The 18,943-nt window shown below is 35.8% G+C and overlaps 1 protein-coding gene across 5 annotated transcripts in view; it reads left to right on the top strand.

Annotated features, from left to right (window-relative positions):
* LOC135141582 (cytotoxic granule associated RNA binding protein TIA1) overlaps positions 1 to 18,943 on the top strand; it is a 217,030-nt gene that overhangs the window by 157,676 nt on the left and 40,411 nt on the right. The window lies entirely within an intron of this gene.

The raw sequence follows: 18,943 nt of genomic DNA, 5'->3' as shown, positions 1-18,943 counted from the left end.
ATCTCTTTGAATCATTTTTCAAATGCGATTTCTTGTGCGCAGACACTGTCGCTTCAATGTTGAACGTTTTTCTAACGAAATTGCAAAATTGCACTTCCAGGGCGTTTTAAAATGATTAATACGAATTCAATATTAAATCGTCTGGCAGCACACGTTCAAAAGTTCCGCACTCGAACTTACACCATTAATGATAATTAAAACAAATCGCTCTCCACTTCTATTAAAATTGACATATGCAGCCCTGACTTTGCAACATTGATCTTCGTCACAGAAGAAGGCCGGTATCCACGAAAGCCCTGTGATGTGCGTGCATTACGGAGTGGGAACCATTAGACAATTAGATAGGTGTGATACAAGCCGGTATCTGTCCAAGTGCATCACGACATGAATATTAATGCAGCTATCATTTGGGACTTGTAAACCCATTAAGTCAATTCCGTCTTGCTCTTTTTTCACAAGAGGCCACTTTTTGTAATTGCAGAATCGCAAACAACCTCGCACAGAAGGCCTTTTACACTTTTTTTTTATTTATTTTTTATAAAAAAAAATCGATTGAACGACATCATTAGCTCCCAATAGTGATTTTGTCTGAAACATTTGTTGTACAGAATTTTAAGTAAAGTAACAACAAAATCGATATCCTTGCATGCGTTATGCATAAATTAATTTTCTAATTTTATGGAAGCTAATTATCAGGATGTGACGAATAAACGATTGTCTTGTTGAACATTTCAGCTGGGCCAACGAAGACAAAAAAAAACCTTGTCGTGACGTTACTGATTAGTGTAAATGAAGCCTTTGATTTTTGACACGGTAATGAATCGAGCAAACAGCGATCGCCGGAATATTTACATTTTACCCTGTCAAAGTAATTAATGCATATCCCTATATTTAACAACCATAAATGTCTACACTACCTCACAGACCTCCGCTCTCCAAACAGCGTTATTAACTTCCGATATGTCACAAAGTCAGCAATTATATTAACTGTTATATCAATATCAGCGCACATCAAAGCCGGAAAAAAGGACTAACAATCTCGGAACGGTGTTGACACTTTCCGGTTCGAGTTCCTAACTAAACGAGAAGAGAACCGATTGAACGGTTGCAGACCGAGACCACTGCTCAAAACAGTTCGTGCCAAACACGTTTCAGCACGACTGAAGTTTATGCGACCGAGAAATCTGACGGCTGAATTTATTGCTCACCGGAATATAATATTTGATGTGAACGCAGCACTGTGCCCGCAATAATAATTATCGTTTGCCGAGCAAATATTGATTTACACGAAATATCCACTAATCAACATAGCTACTTGCTGAGTCCATCCAATAAACCTTTTTTTCTACCCACTGTGCCACTAATTCACTCCATTTACCTCTCAAACGCACTCTAGATTCCTCCAAAATCACCCTATCAAAAAAAAGCGCGCCTGTAACCCGGCGCCTCCACCATAATATTATCGGCTTTCGCCCAATCCATTTACTTTATCAGCGGGTATCGATTATAAACAGGGTAATTAAATAAAAATTAGCGTCGCCGCCTAATTAATTACAATTATGCATATAAAGGTTAATAGCGAGAAACAAAGGTCACCAGATCTGCAATTTTGTCAACTTGATCCCAAAACCTTTACGCTGGCGGGAAAATACACACGACATTCGTTTCCGCCAACCTTTCGCCACCTAACTACGTTCGCTTCCACATTATATCGTCTTTACAAAGAACTGCAGATGCCATAAGAACCACAGAAAAAAATAATAAAAAGCGAATCTTGGTTTTTAAAAAAGTGCCAGGATTTTTACTCAGCTAACAGCGACGTACTTAAATAATTAACTCAACTGGATAAACATAAGCAAGAAAATGTCATGAGAGATGGTAAAATAAAAATAAGCACCTGACATTGCAGTGATACATTGTACTAGTCAAAATTAGTATACTGATCCGCTAAAATGTTGCTGACATTGAAACTACAATTTCTTTAATAAGTTGATACATATTTTATTTGACTTTTTTACTTTACTTTTTCTTGTGCTTCTAATATTTATAAAAGACCGAATACCGAAAAAACGTTATATCGTTAAATCATTTTTTCGATACTGATTTGTTTTGACTAAACTGTATCTATTTGCGTGCTGGTTCGTAATTAGTTGACATCCATTAAATGAATCATTAATTCCGGGCTCGCAATAACGTATCTTCGATTCTTCGCTTAGACCGAAATTGTAATGTTGCATTCACAATACGAGTTGTTTTATTTTCGCAATGACTCAGGCTTTTTCGACTTTATCGATTATTTTGGCGATTTTTTTCACACTATCTGTAATTAACGACTGCAAACAAAGTAAGCGTTTGAAAATACAAGTTTCAACAAAGGTTGCTTTGTAGAAATATGTAAATCGTGTAGCTGCAATTTTCACGTGAAACAAAACGATAAAATTCGAATATCGGAGGAAAAATTATATCCAATATCATACTAGTCGATATCAGAAATAAATGAGAAATAAGAAAAGAAGTATCTGTCGTTATTAATATATCGAGATGACGTTATCAAATTCAGAACTCAAGGAATTTTAATAAAATGCGATTTATTAATGACAATATCTGATGTTTGAAACACGAATAAATTTCAAGCTCCTCTGGGCATTGAAGGAACAGGTAACTCAAAAGAATTTTAAGAGTACACTTTATTAAAATCACAATTTTTCTTCATCAAATCAATTTCGCTGATATTTCCTAAATTTTAAAGTAATGTACTTAACTTGAAATTTCTTAAACATAAAGATGCTGCTTATTAAAAATTATCGATCAAAATTTTTTCACACCTATAATTGTTACAAACGAAAAGCGCAAAAATTCAGTTTTGAAAACAATTATTCACAGATTTTTATCTTTGTGTCAATCCACAAAGTAGTGAGTTCGCTGCATAAAAATTGTGACTCAAAAAGTTTGGATTTGTAAATGAAGTAAAAGAAGAAAGAAGTTTGGCTCTCTTTGTAAGTACCTTTTAAAAGTATAATGTAATTAGAATAATTGGAGAAATCAAACTTTGAAAGACTGCCTGAAAGGTCGTTTTATTTTCATTTCCAAAGACATTTATGGTCAAATTACATCAACATTAATCATTATATCTACTTTATGATTAGACGTACAGAGATCAAACAGAAATAAAAGTAATATTAAAAATCTTGCGAGATTGATGAAATCCAAAGGGATGTTATAAAAAAGAGCGCATTCAAATATCAAACTGACATTAATGGAGCTTCGGAAAGCATGATGTTGGAAAGTTGAAGCATTTAATTGCTTTGTGCAACGATTGTATTAATACGTTTTTACTTAAGCCAAAATAATCTTAGCTAATTACTTAAATATATACAAACATAACAATCATTTCTTTTTATAGCAATCAGTTAGGCTAGTTTGAATTACAAGTGAAAAAACGTTATGTTAAATAATCACTCACAATACAATGATTGCGCTCGGTTTTATTAAATAATAAATAGTAACTGGAAAATTGTTGATGTATCGGTTGTTAATAAATGATGACGGAAATAACGTTTGTTCATGGTTCTCGAATATTCACTCACTATATATTTCGTGAACTAGACACAAATCACTGAATTCTTTTCTTTATTTGCATATATAAATACTTCCACACACCCGCAATAACAAAAAAAATTGACATGGAGAAGATGCCAACATGGTAGGCTAAACATATCATGCACACATGATTTGACTGGAGAGAGAGAACTATTTATTATTTGTTTATTTAAATTGCTTTGTTGGAGACTTATTAACGGTTGTTTCTTGTTAATTTTTGTGAATAAAAGGATTCTTTCAAAACTGTGTTTTATTTTTGCGCCCCCTTTTCCTGTGTGCGTCATCGTTTGCGTCTGGGAACACATGCCACCATTTTTCTTGTACAACGTAATACAAATCCGTCCTTTGGTTTGCCCTTAAATTTTAATTACCAACTATTCATGGCTAAAGTTTGGAAATTCTCTCAGTAGTTGTAAAAGGGCCGAAGCGTCAGTTGCCAATGATTAGTGACAGAAATGTTTTTGGCGTATTAATGAGAGGAAGTGGTCTTAGATGGTGGCGTAGATTGGCCGTGATTTATAAACGAATTCTGTTTGCTGTTTTTTCACGGTATTGTTTTGCATATTTTTATTGATACTGCCGCCCTTCACATGCGACCTAGGGTCTGGCGAAGGTTTGGGTAACGTAACGAAGTTCTTTGTTACACGTAAATTAGGTTCGAGAGTAATAATTCAAGTATGTGACGTTCAGGAATATTTAACAATATATCAATCGTTCGAATGGACTTAACTGTCGTTGTCGTGTACGTACATTATGTCTCCGGCGAGCTTTATTGGGATTATAGGCAACAATAGATAGTGACAAGCATGACCGCAGTGTCCTGTCAACGGATTAAAAATATGTAAACAAAGATCCTTATTTGACCCCAATTTTGTAGAAACGTCGCAAAAGAACTGATAGTGCATTAAGTTGGAAAATAAAATGGAATGGAAATTAATTGGAAATTGGGTCAGCAGAGATGAAATTTTTTAGCTCACATTAGTTAAAGTGGCTATATCTTGTCTCGTTTTATTAAATATGAAGTGTTCTGTGTTCGTCGGAGCCTCCAAGTCTGAGAAATATGGCAATGTATGTATTGTCGGTGGCATAGTTTCTTACACAAAAATACAATACGACAGCCTTGCTCCATGCATATTTAACGGCTGTGTTTAATTACCTTATGAATATTACAGTTTTTCTTATCTTTAATTATATATGCGACATCAAATGCAAAATTTATCGCCGCGGACGGATGTAAATTACAGTGATAATGTTGCAGGTCTCTTTTGGTGCATTACGATTGACTGATCTAAAGAAATTCATTACTTCGGAGATGTGCAAAGCAAATTGAATATTTTTACCTCCACGGGAAACTAGAACATTTACTTACAATTTCCTTCACACAACGAAATTTTTATACGAAGCGAAAAGCGCTTTCCGCGAAATCATTAAAAATTTACGGCGGCACCCAAAAATAAAACTAGGCGCTCGAAGCAGCTCTTCCGACTTTCCGCGCCCCAAGATATGTTTTATTACTATAAATAACATTGTTACTACTGCATACATGACTAAAAAAATTTGAAAACTTGAAAATTTCATTGCGTAGAACATTATTTTAATGTAAACTGTTAAGCTGCAAAGTTTATGTGGCAAACGTACGTATTTAATAAATTTTCTTAAAGCTGTTGATATTGTTCACATTCAGACGTTGACACTAACCTGGTGCAATTAATTTTGACATACCCTAGTTCAACAGTGACTAATATTTAGGTTAATACCCTCTTTACGTTCTAAGGGGGGTAGGCACATTTAGTTAAAAACTCTGCAGCCATGCGCGGCAAAATTTTTACCTTTGTAGTAAAAACCTGACAACAGGTATGTGGCACAACCATGATTTCTTTCTTAACAAATTAAAAAATAAGTTTCGAATTTTAAAATAAAGTTAAAATTGTCTCGAAGTTGTTTTTTATGTACCTTTTACGAGAAATTAACATGATTACCGGAACGAGCAGACAACGATAGCAAATTATCTTAGTGACAGACAAGCATAGTGTCCCAAAACAGGATTTCATTATATCCTGTGAAGGCGCTTATAAGTTGGCAACTAGCACGCTAATTAATTATTACAGAACAGCTACACAAGCGGTGATTCGATCGCATTCCTCATAACACAGCTTTAGCATGTTCTTAGCATAGAGCGGAACTTCTTGCACTATTCAAACGATCTTCAACGCCTCGTGTACCGTTTCACGTTTTTTGTCCCTTAAAAGCTTTAGTAATGTACTTAGATTGACTATAGTGTTGCATAAATAATGCCTTGTTAATTAACAAAGCGGAATTTTTATAGTTTGGAATATGGCCGGCTCTAGTGTCTAAAAACATCTATAAAATTATTTACGCGAAATTTCCTCTACCAAGATTAACTAAGCGACTTTTTGACGTAACGTCATCAACTTTCTGGTGGGGGTAAAGATGCTAGTTTCAACATGCATAATATAACGCTAATTATAACGTCACTGTGTTCAGAGGATCAATTTTATGTCAGCAGTTCTAAAAAGTTTGACGTAATTCAGTAAAAAAAAACGTGTTGGATATTAAGAAAATTAGATGTTCTTGAGAACGGTTCATGAACTATCGATCGGAAAGTAAAATATGTGTAAAATTTGAGTTTATTTGTTTGATGCACTTATGGGTTCTAAAACTAAATTGTTTGTTTATCGACCGTTTCATTTTTACTCTTATTCCCCATTCAAAGTATTGATTATTCGTATTTCCAACGCTGTGTCTTTTATTTTTGATATAAATTTTTGTGAAACAGGCGACATGCACTAATCTAATGTGTTGATATATTTGAAGAAAAGCGCACGTTTATATGAATTTTTGATGCATGAATCCATAAACACCTACTTCCTCACCACTCTATTTGTTTAGGTTCGTATGATAAATTCGATATTTATTTCTTGGCGCGCCTTTCAGCTTTTACTTCACATTTAAAATAAACAGGTTGAGGCAGGGTATATTGCTCAGATAATCCATGTGGGTGAAACCGTTGAATACCGCTGGAACAATATAGTATCGACTGGAGAAACCAAAGTGAAATTTATGACCAAATATGATGGTAAACTCGACTGCTTTAATGTTAGGTAAATTCTGGCATAAGCGTGTTCGGCCTGCGTCTGACGTTAACATTCTAAAAGAAGCGTCACAGTCACAAAAGACAATGTTATCTTTTGAAGATAAAGACAATTTAAGACAAAAATCTTGTATAGTATACCAAGAAGCAAAACATTGTTACACTGTTGCTGTTGCGCTTTAAGCGGAACGATTATTTTAAGAAATCGGAATAAACCTTGTAAGATTTAATTTAAACCTAAACGCTGTTTACCGTTTCAATTATTAAACGAAAATGATCCCGAAGATCAACAACTGCGCTCAGATATTGAATATGGCTTATGAACTCAAATACCGAGCTCGAGACTAACACGCAACGGAAAATCAGGAGTGAAACGTCGGAATTAAAAATTCATAGCAAATATTGTTCTTATGAAACGAGCTAATTAAGAACCTCAAACCGTTTTACTGGTTAATAAATAACCCCAAAATAGCAACCGAAACCACTGACTTTCCTTATCTTGAGTACCAATTTCGGGAGGATCGTATCGGTAAGTTAAAACCTCAAAAGTAGTTACTCCATACTACATCCAACAATTCTTGATTTATCACGAACACCGTCTTTAATAATAAAACAAAAATACAAATTAACATGAACATTTTCATAGAGTCAAAGCTCTGAAATTATTCCACGAACAATACTTTTTATACAGCTAGCAATAACTCAACACAAACAATGGCCATGCCGAGCACAGACGTTCGCATTCAAATATTTAACATTTATCGTTCTGGACTAACAGAACCTTGAAATACAACACATGCACAAACACAGGTACATTATCACAGTGTGTAGAAGCACGAAAGTGAAAAATTTCAGTTTATGGTGTTACATACTTTGAAAGACCGCAGCTACGCTGTCACTAAGTTTTCAGTTAATTCGTCGACTTTGTTGCAATAAATCATATTCGATACTGGACTGCTGTCTATTTTAAAATTGCAACGTTTACCGCAAAAAGAAGGAAAGAATTGTTCATTCAATGTTTCAACTGATGACAATCAAAATCCAGCTATGTTGAGCGTGCGAGCACTGTTATCTGACAGCCGTAGTCCTAAAAGTAATTATAGATAGGACACTAACGTATAGCGTTATGGTGTTATTAAAGGCCGATGGAGATATGGATCATATTGGTGCGGTGGCGGCAAAATGTGATCTTGTGCGTGCATTTGTGCGAATTTTGCATGTCGAAGCACTTGTCGATTTCCGATTTCATATTGCTTAAACCGGCCGAGTTTATTAGATTATTTATGAAGAAGGTCGGTCCTCTAGAAGGGTTGGTGTTTCTCGATTTAATTTATGATAACAAAGAAAAAGGAAATGATTTATTTATTTTTGAGTAAATCTGTGGTGAAATGAGATCCGGAAACTTAATTCATGTTGATTTTTCCGTGTTTACCTGTGGGTTTCGATGTAAAATACAGGAGAGTGCGAGTTACAGATAAGCAACGCTAACGTCATCGATTGGAGAAATCCAACGTCACGAAGAGTTTTACTCATAATTGGTGATTTACAGTAAGGGCTGAGTTTATTGAGGAAACCGCACAGTTTATGTATGCGGGGTTGGCAATCCAGCTTCCGCAGAAGGCAATGGAAATCACTTACGTCGATAACAAAGCTAACTGTAAAACACTTACATTCTCGCTTCCTGAACAAAAACTCATTAGATCTTTCGCCGACTCGCGCCCTGGGACTGAAATTTTTAATAATAGCGAAATTTCAGACGGTTTGAATACTTTCACCGGACACCCACTTACCGCCTGCGTCTCGGATGTCAGACTAGATCTTGAAGAAAACAGATATTTGATTTATCGTGACGTTTGCAAACTGACAGGCTAGAATAATAAACGCAGAGGCCACGACTTAAACATTCGTCTCGTTCAAAAGTGCTCATTAACGAATAAGCGAAACAGAATTGGTCGGTAGCAGGAGCCTTGAGGAGCACCGTCACATGCAAGCAGCACATAATTCCCCACATAACTGTATTCTCCACTGTACTTTAAATGTAATAATATTCAACGTTGTTGTGTTTTATTCCCATCGGGTCGTTGTGACTCTCTTCGCTAACAGTTTCATTTACATTTAGCATCCAAAAAAACATTAAAGCGTCTGAAGAATTTCTGTTAGTTTATGAAGATAGTACATTTCTAATGTATGCCATGATCCGGTAGTCTGGCTGTGTGCCCATTTTAGGCTGCTGTCGCCAAAGTGGTCGCCTACGAAACTAAATCAGAACAAATAAACCCAATACACAGCATGCACGGTTATTTCAGCGCTGGCTAACGCCAGCTCGACAGAAATTTAATTGCCGTTTAACATCGCCAAAGAAATGCTCAAACAAAAATCCATCGCTGACAACCCGACAATTAACACCAATTTTTGCAGCTGGTTCGTGACGGTGCATTAATGGGAAACAATCTTGTGAATTAATGAAAGAATGGAAATTACACATTATGGATGATTATCGGCCATTTTAGTTTTTATGGCTCGGATAAAACGCACAAGGATAACATACACGCCATAAAAATGAGGTGGCAGTGTTATAGCGGAAATAAATGCTGCCGGTTTTTGACATGTCTATTTTGCAAAGTTTTAACAAGCTTTGTTCCAAAAGAAGAGAAAAATTTGTCTACAATGTTGACGTCAACACAATCAAGCAAATTCAACCAGTTTGTAACGAAGTACTTAAAATTTATTAGTTCAAAGATTTTCAGCTCACAACTTTATGCATTTGCACACATTGATTACTATCAAACATTTAAATCTTTTACAAGCTAGTGACACACTAAAATATGTTGCCAACTTTGGGTAAAACAAAGTTGTTTGCGAGTTTCTATTACGAACAGTGCCTATATAAATTTTATAGTTTGCGCAAGAAGTAAAACTGTTTCTGCAAAAAGCAAAAAATTGTAAGATTACTATAAATTTAATTTCAACCAACTAACTTAGTATATCTCATTTTGTGATTTATTGATTTAACATTGATAGCGTTTCTCTGCGGATGAAAAATTCTAATCACTGAAGAAGTATTTGTAGGGACCAACGCAAAAACAGAACTGGCTTTTTTATGTCAACTGAAGCACAATTAAGTTATTAGTAACAAATCAAACATTATAAAAACAAATTTTTTGTTCCAGTTAATAAAGACTTTTGAAAATTAAGTAATAACTTTACGTCCTTGTTCGAATCGACATTTTTTGATAAGTTGAGGATTCCTTGTTACAGTTACAAAGTGCAAAAACACTAGTGTGGACAATATTTGAGTTTACGTTTAAAAATGCTACATCATTGAACTATGTCAAAATTATGTTAAATTGTTAAAAATAATAATAATAAGTTGTTGCTTTTAACCCCAGTGTCGGTTAATTCATTATGAGTTTTAGTCGCAGTGTTAGTGTTCGCTCGAGTGATTTTTCCTTGAATATGCGATAGTTAATGGGGGATAAAGTTATTTAAATAATTAAATTTTTTGTGGACGGCGAAGCCAGATAGAAGCCTGAAAGGAAGAAAATACGACGGGTAAAAACTAATGCGACTTGCCTTAATTCTAAACCTCATTTAGCGAATTACATAATTTAGGAAGAAAAGCCGAGTCCCTAGTTTGGGCCCAACTTTCATTAAAACCTAATAAAATTTCCTTTCTTACGTATAAAAACGGCGTTCTCAAAAATTAATGTACAGACAACACATAATTACGAGAATTAGCCGGAAATCGTTTTTCATTTTCTTTAAAAACACCGAACGCCGCCTCACTATTCCCGAATTAAAGGAAACCGGCTTGAATGAACGGAACAGAAGGGAAGAGAACGAAGAACAGAATGTAATTTTGCATACAAGATTCCTTCGCATTTCAAATATTGGAACCCTTCTGAACCTTGCGCTGCGGACACGACAACGACCCACCAATTACTATATCAGCAACGACTCCATCGCCCAAATGCCCTGTATATATTTTCTGGACACGTCCCGCTAAAATGTGTCGCCTAGGGAATCGCTTGTTTATTTGCCGCATATGAGAAACGCTGTGTCTAACCTTCCGCTATCGGCTTCCGGTTTTATCCTCAAAGTGGTGACGTCACGTCCATCACCTATTACTTATCAACCCTGCGATGAACGGAACAAAGCTAACGGCAATCATTTACGAATCCTGAATAAACAAAAAGGCAAGCTTTACTCTAAGAAGGTTTTGGATGTAAAATTTCGTTTCCGAAGATAAGACCTACATATTACATACACGAGATAGTGAATCATGAATCGTACCTCGCACAGAAAATGATCTGTTAAATACATCTTATAAATTATAAAGTTGCTCAATAAAATAAATTTTATGTAGGGGCAAAACAAACGAATACGATAAATCGATTTTGTCTATAGTGCTATCATGAATCGCTATCAGCAGCGTCTGTTAATTATAAAACAAATCAATAGTGTGCAACTCGTAAAATAGTGAGATGTAGTTCGTTGTCAGCCGCAAATCTCTATAACGACATACGTAATAAAGTCGAAGGCATGCATGTGTCCACGTTCACCAATGGATTTATGAATATACAATATCCGAGTTTAAATAGACAGTTGGGGAAGCGTCCAAACTGTGTCAAAGCTTCTTAGATCCTCGCGTTCAAATAAACCCTTATTTCAGCAAAGTTACAAGTTTGCTTTTCTGCGTAATTTTTTGCTAGCGTGTGCGAACCCTCACATGCATTATTGATTGACAGCTTAGATTGCCATACCTTGCCACAATACGCGTATTAATCGCGCAATCACCACCCCCCTGCACGCCGACTCAATTATATCACGAAAAACAGGCAACGCTACCAAATTATTGAATTAAACGACCCAATTTGTTTAAATGCGAAACTCGACAGCAATAGCTTAATCTTCATGTTGACAGGGAGAAGTGAATAAGAGTTAGGAGCTGGATCTGGAATTAACGGATTTAACGGTAAACCCGAAGATGATTTAACGACAAACCCGCCAAATTTACGCAAACCACACAAATTATTTCATCTGCGATTACGCCTAACCGACGCAAAAACATTACAGTTGTGTTATTCCGCTTTTCGCAGCTCAATTCGTTAAAACATTATCGCGCCAACAGACACAAATCGCTGAGAAAATTCTTACGTCAACAAACATCTGCGTAATTATGATGTAGGTAAATTTTATTCCTTACGGCCTCCCTCTGATTTTGACATCATGTTTTTCGGATAATCGTTTCGTAATTGCTGGCGGAAGCAAAAAAGAATAAGCTTTGTTTCGTGCTGGTTTCCGACTCAATTAGCATACTATATGCGTAAATTTGCTACCCAGATAAAAGCATAAACGTAGATAATAAAGGTTCAACGTATTGAAATTAATAAAATGGGGGCTTTTCTGGATGTGACACTATATTTTTATAAAGCTCTATCTCAGGAGACAGACACAATACCACCGACTCACGCACGCTAGAACTCGGACCTGCATAAGCCCAACACCTCACTTAATACATAATAACTAATAATAAAGAGGATTCACGTCTTCAACTAACGGCAAAACTGGACACAGAGAACATATTAACTTATTATTAACACTAGCAAAATGTTGCAAGACCACATCTCTCGTCCTAGCTATTCCAAGCTTAAAAACGTTATTTACGTATGAATTGGTAAAACCTTAACAGAAACGTTACGTTGCAAGGAAAAAAGATTTATCACACCAGACACAATCCGAGGCTCTAACAGAAAACAGAACCATCTTCAGTACCTCCATGAGTCACTTGTTTCAAAACCAGTATCAACCATATCTTTCTTCAACATTAGCTGTCTGGTCAGCATTTTGGGTTACACATAGCTCCCAGGGCCTTCGGGACATCCCGGTATTCGCTACCCAGTCTGTACCCCAAACGTGAGGTTAGCCAGTTTAAGAGTACATTAACCCGTGACCTTCCGCACTTTTGGGACACCATCACTCGGGCCATTCAAGAAGGCTCAATGCGTCAGGTACCGGCGGAACTTACATGGCAACGAACTTTATGCTTTGGTACCAGTTATGGCAGAAGTACCAGGTACCAAATTCCAAAATTGTGGGTTGATCAGGTGATTGAAACAGTACTTGCGTTTTATCGTATTTATTTTGATGTCGTCGGTTCGGCAGATGAGGGAAGAGTCCCGGAGTTTGTGAAATTGAAATGAAAAGAAAAGTCGGTAGAAAGCGGTGAAAACAGTTGTGTCTAAAGGCTTCTTGGAAGGTATTTTAAAGTATTATACAAATATACAAATACTATATAATTTTGTGGGACTTGCCAGCCCCCACACTCTTTTACAAGAAACGGCCTGTACCAAACGAAGATGGGAGTTGACATAGAGGTTCTTTGTTCCAAAACGTCATGTCCTACCGGTCGCTGGACCGAATATGATTATGCTGTTTCTCTCACACCCCGTGGTACTGAGGTCCCGGTTTCTCGGTCCCGAAGGAATCAGGCCTGGGTTGAGAACTGTAAAACCTTTGTCAGTTTTGAACAGAGTATGACGAAATCAGTATCATTGACGCTGGAATGACGTGCCGTGCCATCTTTATGGCACAGTGCAGTAAATCAAATATTTATGCATTCATCGTCGAGATTTAGTCTAATTAAATATAGAAAATCACTTCGAATTCATAGTGTTTAATATTTACATTAATTAAAAAAATCGGTTACCCTTCTCCAGTATTCAATAACGTTTGATGAAAACTTTATTACTCAATTATCTAATTTATGAAGTGCTACCATCAGCGCTATAAATAACAACGTGTCACAATTTACATAACATTATCGTTCCGAGGCAATATAGAAGACGTTTTGAATAAATAGAGCAATAAAGTTTTTTATTATTGCAGAGTGAGTAAATTTGTTACAACATGCAAACCTGTAGTGTTTAATGAATCACTTTATAGTAAATTTAATTGTAAAACTTTTACTTTTAGATTACGGTAGTTGCCACAGCATCTCATTTGCAGAATACTGAAGGAGTGTAACTATACACGAATTACTTATCGACTGCATTTGCACATTACCGTGTATACAGCTCCACTTAAATCATATTAACCAACACAATTATTCTGTCTCGTAAATTCTAATATCGAAACTGTATCTAATTCAGAACACCCTTCCTGGCGTAAAAGATGCATACGTCAGTACATCATTGACTAACAACTTGAATTTCTAATCGCAAGATGCCGCGTAACCAATCCTAGGAGCTCCTGTTAGCGACTTGACAGATGTCAAATTACAATGCAAACAGCACGAAATAGTGGCGAAATGCAAAATACGTGCAGTACCTACACACATGTGTCATTGTGTGAGGCGAAAACGACCCCAGCAGTTATATTTTAAATCTAAGCATACTCCCCTAGCGCAAAGTTAATGCAATAGGGGACATCGTGTCCAACCGTATCAAAATCCAACTAATAGAAGAAATAAGGATTTCAGACGCATGCTGAAGTCATAGGGTAACTGAACAAGTCCCTGCAAGAATTTTTTCGTTAGTCCTACGTGTGTAACTTAAAAACTTGTAACACCGAGGGTACTCACAACAGTAAACTACCTTTTTACCAAAACCTTAAAAGTAACGCTAACAAGAACCTGCCAAGTATGCTTGTCTGGTTTGAAGGGTTGGATCTCAAAAATGTTCCACGATCCAACTTCTTGTTTTGGCCAGGGAAACTAAGATCAGTTAAGCTCAAGGCGAGGTCTGCAGACTAGAGTCCCACGAGGATGGGCCAGATGGACTTGATCGAGATAGTTTGTGTTCGCATGATCAACTCATTACTTTATAATAGATCAGCAGCTGTACTGGATAAGATCATTCTGCTTTCGTACTTCCCCCGAAAGGAGATAAATCTTATTCAGTCCGGCTTTTGGAGCTCAAAAACGCGAAACATTGTGAAATTTATGAAATGCTTGGATGATATCGTATAGTGCCTATAGGGATATTATAACACTAATAGAGTTAATCATGAGAATACAACAGCAGTAAATTTTGCTACAATAGAACCGAACTTGTTCTAAATAAAGCATCAAAGCAAACTGTTTGTCCACGAATTAGTTTCATATTTTTTGAAAAAAATGTGCTGAATATTTATCAAAATTTGACGGTAGCGTGATCTGTCAGTTTCATCCTCTGGGTTAAGAAAAGAATCGATGAAAATAGATACTCGGTATGGTGGAAATTCTTGTAACAACGTAATGAATACGTTTCGGATATGTTTCTTGAAGAAAAATGGCCCACGTACTGACGGCGCAGTGTTTCTTTTATCTAAGTTTCTCAATAATCGAATCAATTATTGGTAGATAGTTGTCAATTTCGCAATCAATCTTTGTCATTTCCGAAGTGAACCGTAGAGTCCATTGTCTATGTTGTAATTTATTGAGGTGATCGACAAGTTTTGTGTAGCAAAACGAACTTTGCTTCATGACTAATGGTCCAATTAAATTGGAGCAATTGGAAACAACCAAAGCAAATATTTTCTGAATATCGGCCATAATCATAGCTATTGGAAAATAGTTTCATTCTATATAGTAAAAAGTTTTGGGTGACAAATATCGCGCAAAGTTAAGTGGAAGGCGTTCGCGAATATTTATCTTGTCTTCGCAACCAGAAAAACTTGAAACTGGCAATAAAAATACGGATAAATTGAGGCAGTTAATCTATCGTTGAAAAGAAACTTGCTTGATTGTGTGCCTTGGAAATAAATTTAGTCGAATACGAAACATTAGAGAATTATTCGGTAAGAGAGTAATCAACGTTTTATTATACTAAACATCGATAGAGCGTGTTTTTTGTAGATTGCTTCCGAGAAAAGGTAAATAAGAAATTCATACGTCAGGAATTACTGTTCCAAAAATAACAAATAACCCCTGCCACCAATTCGAGAACGATGTTAAATTGACCCTCAGGATTCGACAAGTATGTAGCGACCAGCAGGATACAACCGAGTTTCAACAACGACCTCCAATCATACTTCGCACTAAATTGTCCTGTGTAGTCGCACAAAAAAGCTCCATGCCACCAAAGTGAGAAATGGTTGAAACATAAGTCGACTGTAAAGAAAATGACAGATTTCTCAACAATCTTAAAGGGTCTTTTTGAAGTACACGGTATCAATTGATTATATCAAATTACGTAAAAGCCCCACAAAGAGAATATAAAAATTCTACCACTTTTAATGGATTTCCCCGTTTCATTTTAAAATCAGTCACGTGTTTTTGTGTCTCTCTTCGCCACATAACGAAAATACAACGCCAGAGGAAAGAAAAAATACTGCTGAAGTATATGATTCATTGCTGTAATCTTATCAACTAAATGTGAACATGCAAGGCCGCAAAAAATATTAACTACAACAAAACAAATTTCCACTGTAAGAAATAATTCTACGTTTAATTAATCGTGCAGGAATGTCTTTGTTTCACTTGTTGACCCACGCAGAACCTTACTTCGTAATAAAAGCGCACGAGACGCTCAATTAGACCTCGATGAACCAAAATAAATAAACCAAGAAATGTCACGGACCAGTTGTCAGCAAAGCTAGCCATTTCGAAGACATGGAATGTGACGTAACGTTGAAATCATCAATAATGCAACACTTATTAACCCAAAAGGAACATACGAATTACGAAGTTAACATTTTTTGAAGCCACTATGTAAAAATCGAACGCAGTAATTAATACAAGTATAGTTACAACTTTCGGAAGCATATGGAGTCGGTTATACAAGGTGGTAACTATCCTCAAAATAAATCCCAAGCGATAAAACTGCACGAATATTCAAATAAAACTTTATTTTATCTCTGCTTTTAATGACGCTATAACCCCTCGGATGGAGTATGGACAAAATGGCTTTAATCACGGTTAATTCTCAAACTGCGTGAAGTAAAATTTACAAGTTTTCCACAAATCCTCATTTTATTAAGATGCATAAATTAACATAATATTGGTTAGTTAAAAACAGATTAAGCCTAAGAAAGAACATTTGCCAAATTTGCGTTTCGTATTTACATTTAATTTACTTCTATGAAAACAAAATTTATGTTATTGAAAATTCTCCAAACGCATTGCTGTTAACGGGGTTTATGGTAATATTTTTACCAAACACATTTTTAATATCTCTTAAACAAACAAAAGTGACATTACGGCAGAACTAAGAACATTTTTTTAATTACCCGCCATATCTCCTTCAACAGGCCCTGATAATTTATAATATTCTTATCATTTGATTTAAAGCAAACCGAGTACGTCAGTTTACACACTGACGAGACAAAATTTCAAAATTTTATTATAAATGGTCTCACGAGTCACGCGATGAAACAGTTTTTTTTTATCCCTCCATTGAGAAGGGTTGTGATGAATAGAGATAAGACAAACTTCATTTAAACTTCCTTATTTTCTCTCCACCTACATCTAATTCATTAATTATAGAGTACAATTTTTGCGTTTTTAAACTCCTAAACGTGCGAGTAATTTGAAATTTTCTTTGAATCGTGAAAATAGTAGTTGCGTTTAATTAAACAAAACATATTATTAATCGCTACGAAGGGAGAAAATTGTTTTCAAACTTATTAAGTTGCTTAAATTCAAATTAAACGGGGGTAAAAGTGGTTTTCACGGTACGCTCTTTACAAAAAAAAGTCAATTCCAGATTCAATCGGGTCGGTAATACATTCATTTCCAAAGAAACAGGAATTCTAAAATAGCCGGTTTTCAGCGGTTGTGAATATTTATGAAAAGTAAAAATCGAAGGGGGTTTATTTGCCATCCTCCGGAAACAGTTCCATTTTAATTACTCTGCTGAGAAGATAGGGAAGCCTTCACCTACTAATTACGTCAAGCTCAATCCATAATTTCGGAAATAAATAAGGAAAAGTTGTTGCTGGCACAAATTAATACATTACCTTAATTACATAACTGTTTTGTAACTTTGAACGACAGAGATGCCGCAGTTTCGGTACAGAAGCACAAAGAAAGGCAAAATCTTTATGAACTAATAAAATGGTAGACAATTACGCAGATGTATACGTCTCAAATTATAGTTGCATAAGGAGTTCCAATTACAAATTACAAGTTCAGACTATAATTTTTGAAATAAATAAGAGACAATTGCTGATATTACTAATTAACGCGACTGATAATTAAGCACCTGATACGTTGATTTGAAGTGTACGTCGTTAAATGATTAATAATTATATTTAACAAGGTCGACAGGAAAATTTGTTACAAATAATAATTATTATAAGGGGTAAAAATCCGTCAGTGTCATTTAGTTACATATGTAATATTGTAGTTAGATAACAGCAAATAACAATATAAACGTATTTGAGAGTGAAACGTTTTGTAACTAAATAACTAAGAGTCGTTGCTAATAGAATGATAGAGAGGTACGTAGACGTAATTACGTAGTATTAGAGTTAGATAACTAATAGAGAAGTATTTTTGCAACAAATGAAAAGAGTTCATTATGTAAGTTCGATATGTAGTAATTCATCTTTTGTGGTCGGATAGAACAAGGAATGGAAAAGTTCGATGTAAATACGTAATATTAAAGTTACATAAGATCGATTAGTGAAGTAGAGGCGTCCAAGGATGAAGTATTAAGAATGTCTACATGCGACTAGTTCTGTTATTTTCTACCAATTAATTTTTATTTGGGGTGGAGTGTGTGTGACGGCGGACAGTCGCAAGGATAAAGTTGTCCTGGCATAATCCTCGGTTCGCAGTTCGTTGCTGTGTAGATCGATAAACCGCCTCCGATCAGATCACAACTTGCACAAAGACTTGAGTTGCTGTTACTCCTTGAATAAAATGTTCTTGAACGCATGCACTGACCCTGCAGTAAGTCGTAACGACCACCCGTCACCTCTATCAACCTCGGGAACATACAATCTTTGGAAAAATCGCTGCAAACGAGCTCGTATAATTTCGCCGAGCGAAATTTTTTTACGGTTTGGTGTGCAGTAAAGGGCGGAATTTTAATTAGCTGGCGCCTAAAAATTCATGAAGTGACTTAGAGGGTTGCGAATTATCAATAGTGGCGATTAGGGAACACGGGCACAATTGATGCAGAAGGATGAGTCTGCGAGGCAATTATGTAAGGGTGCATGGTGTTGGCGATCAAACCATTCTAAAACCAGATTACCGGTTAATTTATACCTTGGAGCGACCTGCTAGTTTTGTGTACATTTCTGCCT

The sequence above is a fragment of the Zophobas morio genome, unplaced genomic scaffold, assembly GCF_036711695.1.
Source record: "Zophobas morio isolate AGI-343-1 ecotype UQ-CSIRO unplaced genomic scaffold, CSIRO_AGI_Zmor_V1 ptg000044l, whole genome shotgun sequence".
NCBI lineage: Eukaryota > Metazoa > Arthropoda > Insecta > Coleoptera > Tenebrionidae > Zophobas > Zophobas morio.
Note: the sequence above shows the minus strand (reverse complement) of the source record. Positions and strands in the feature narration are given on the sequence as shown.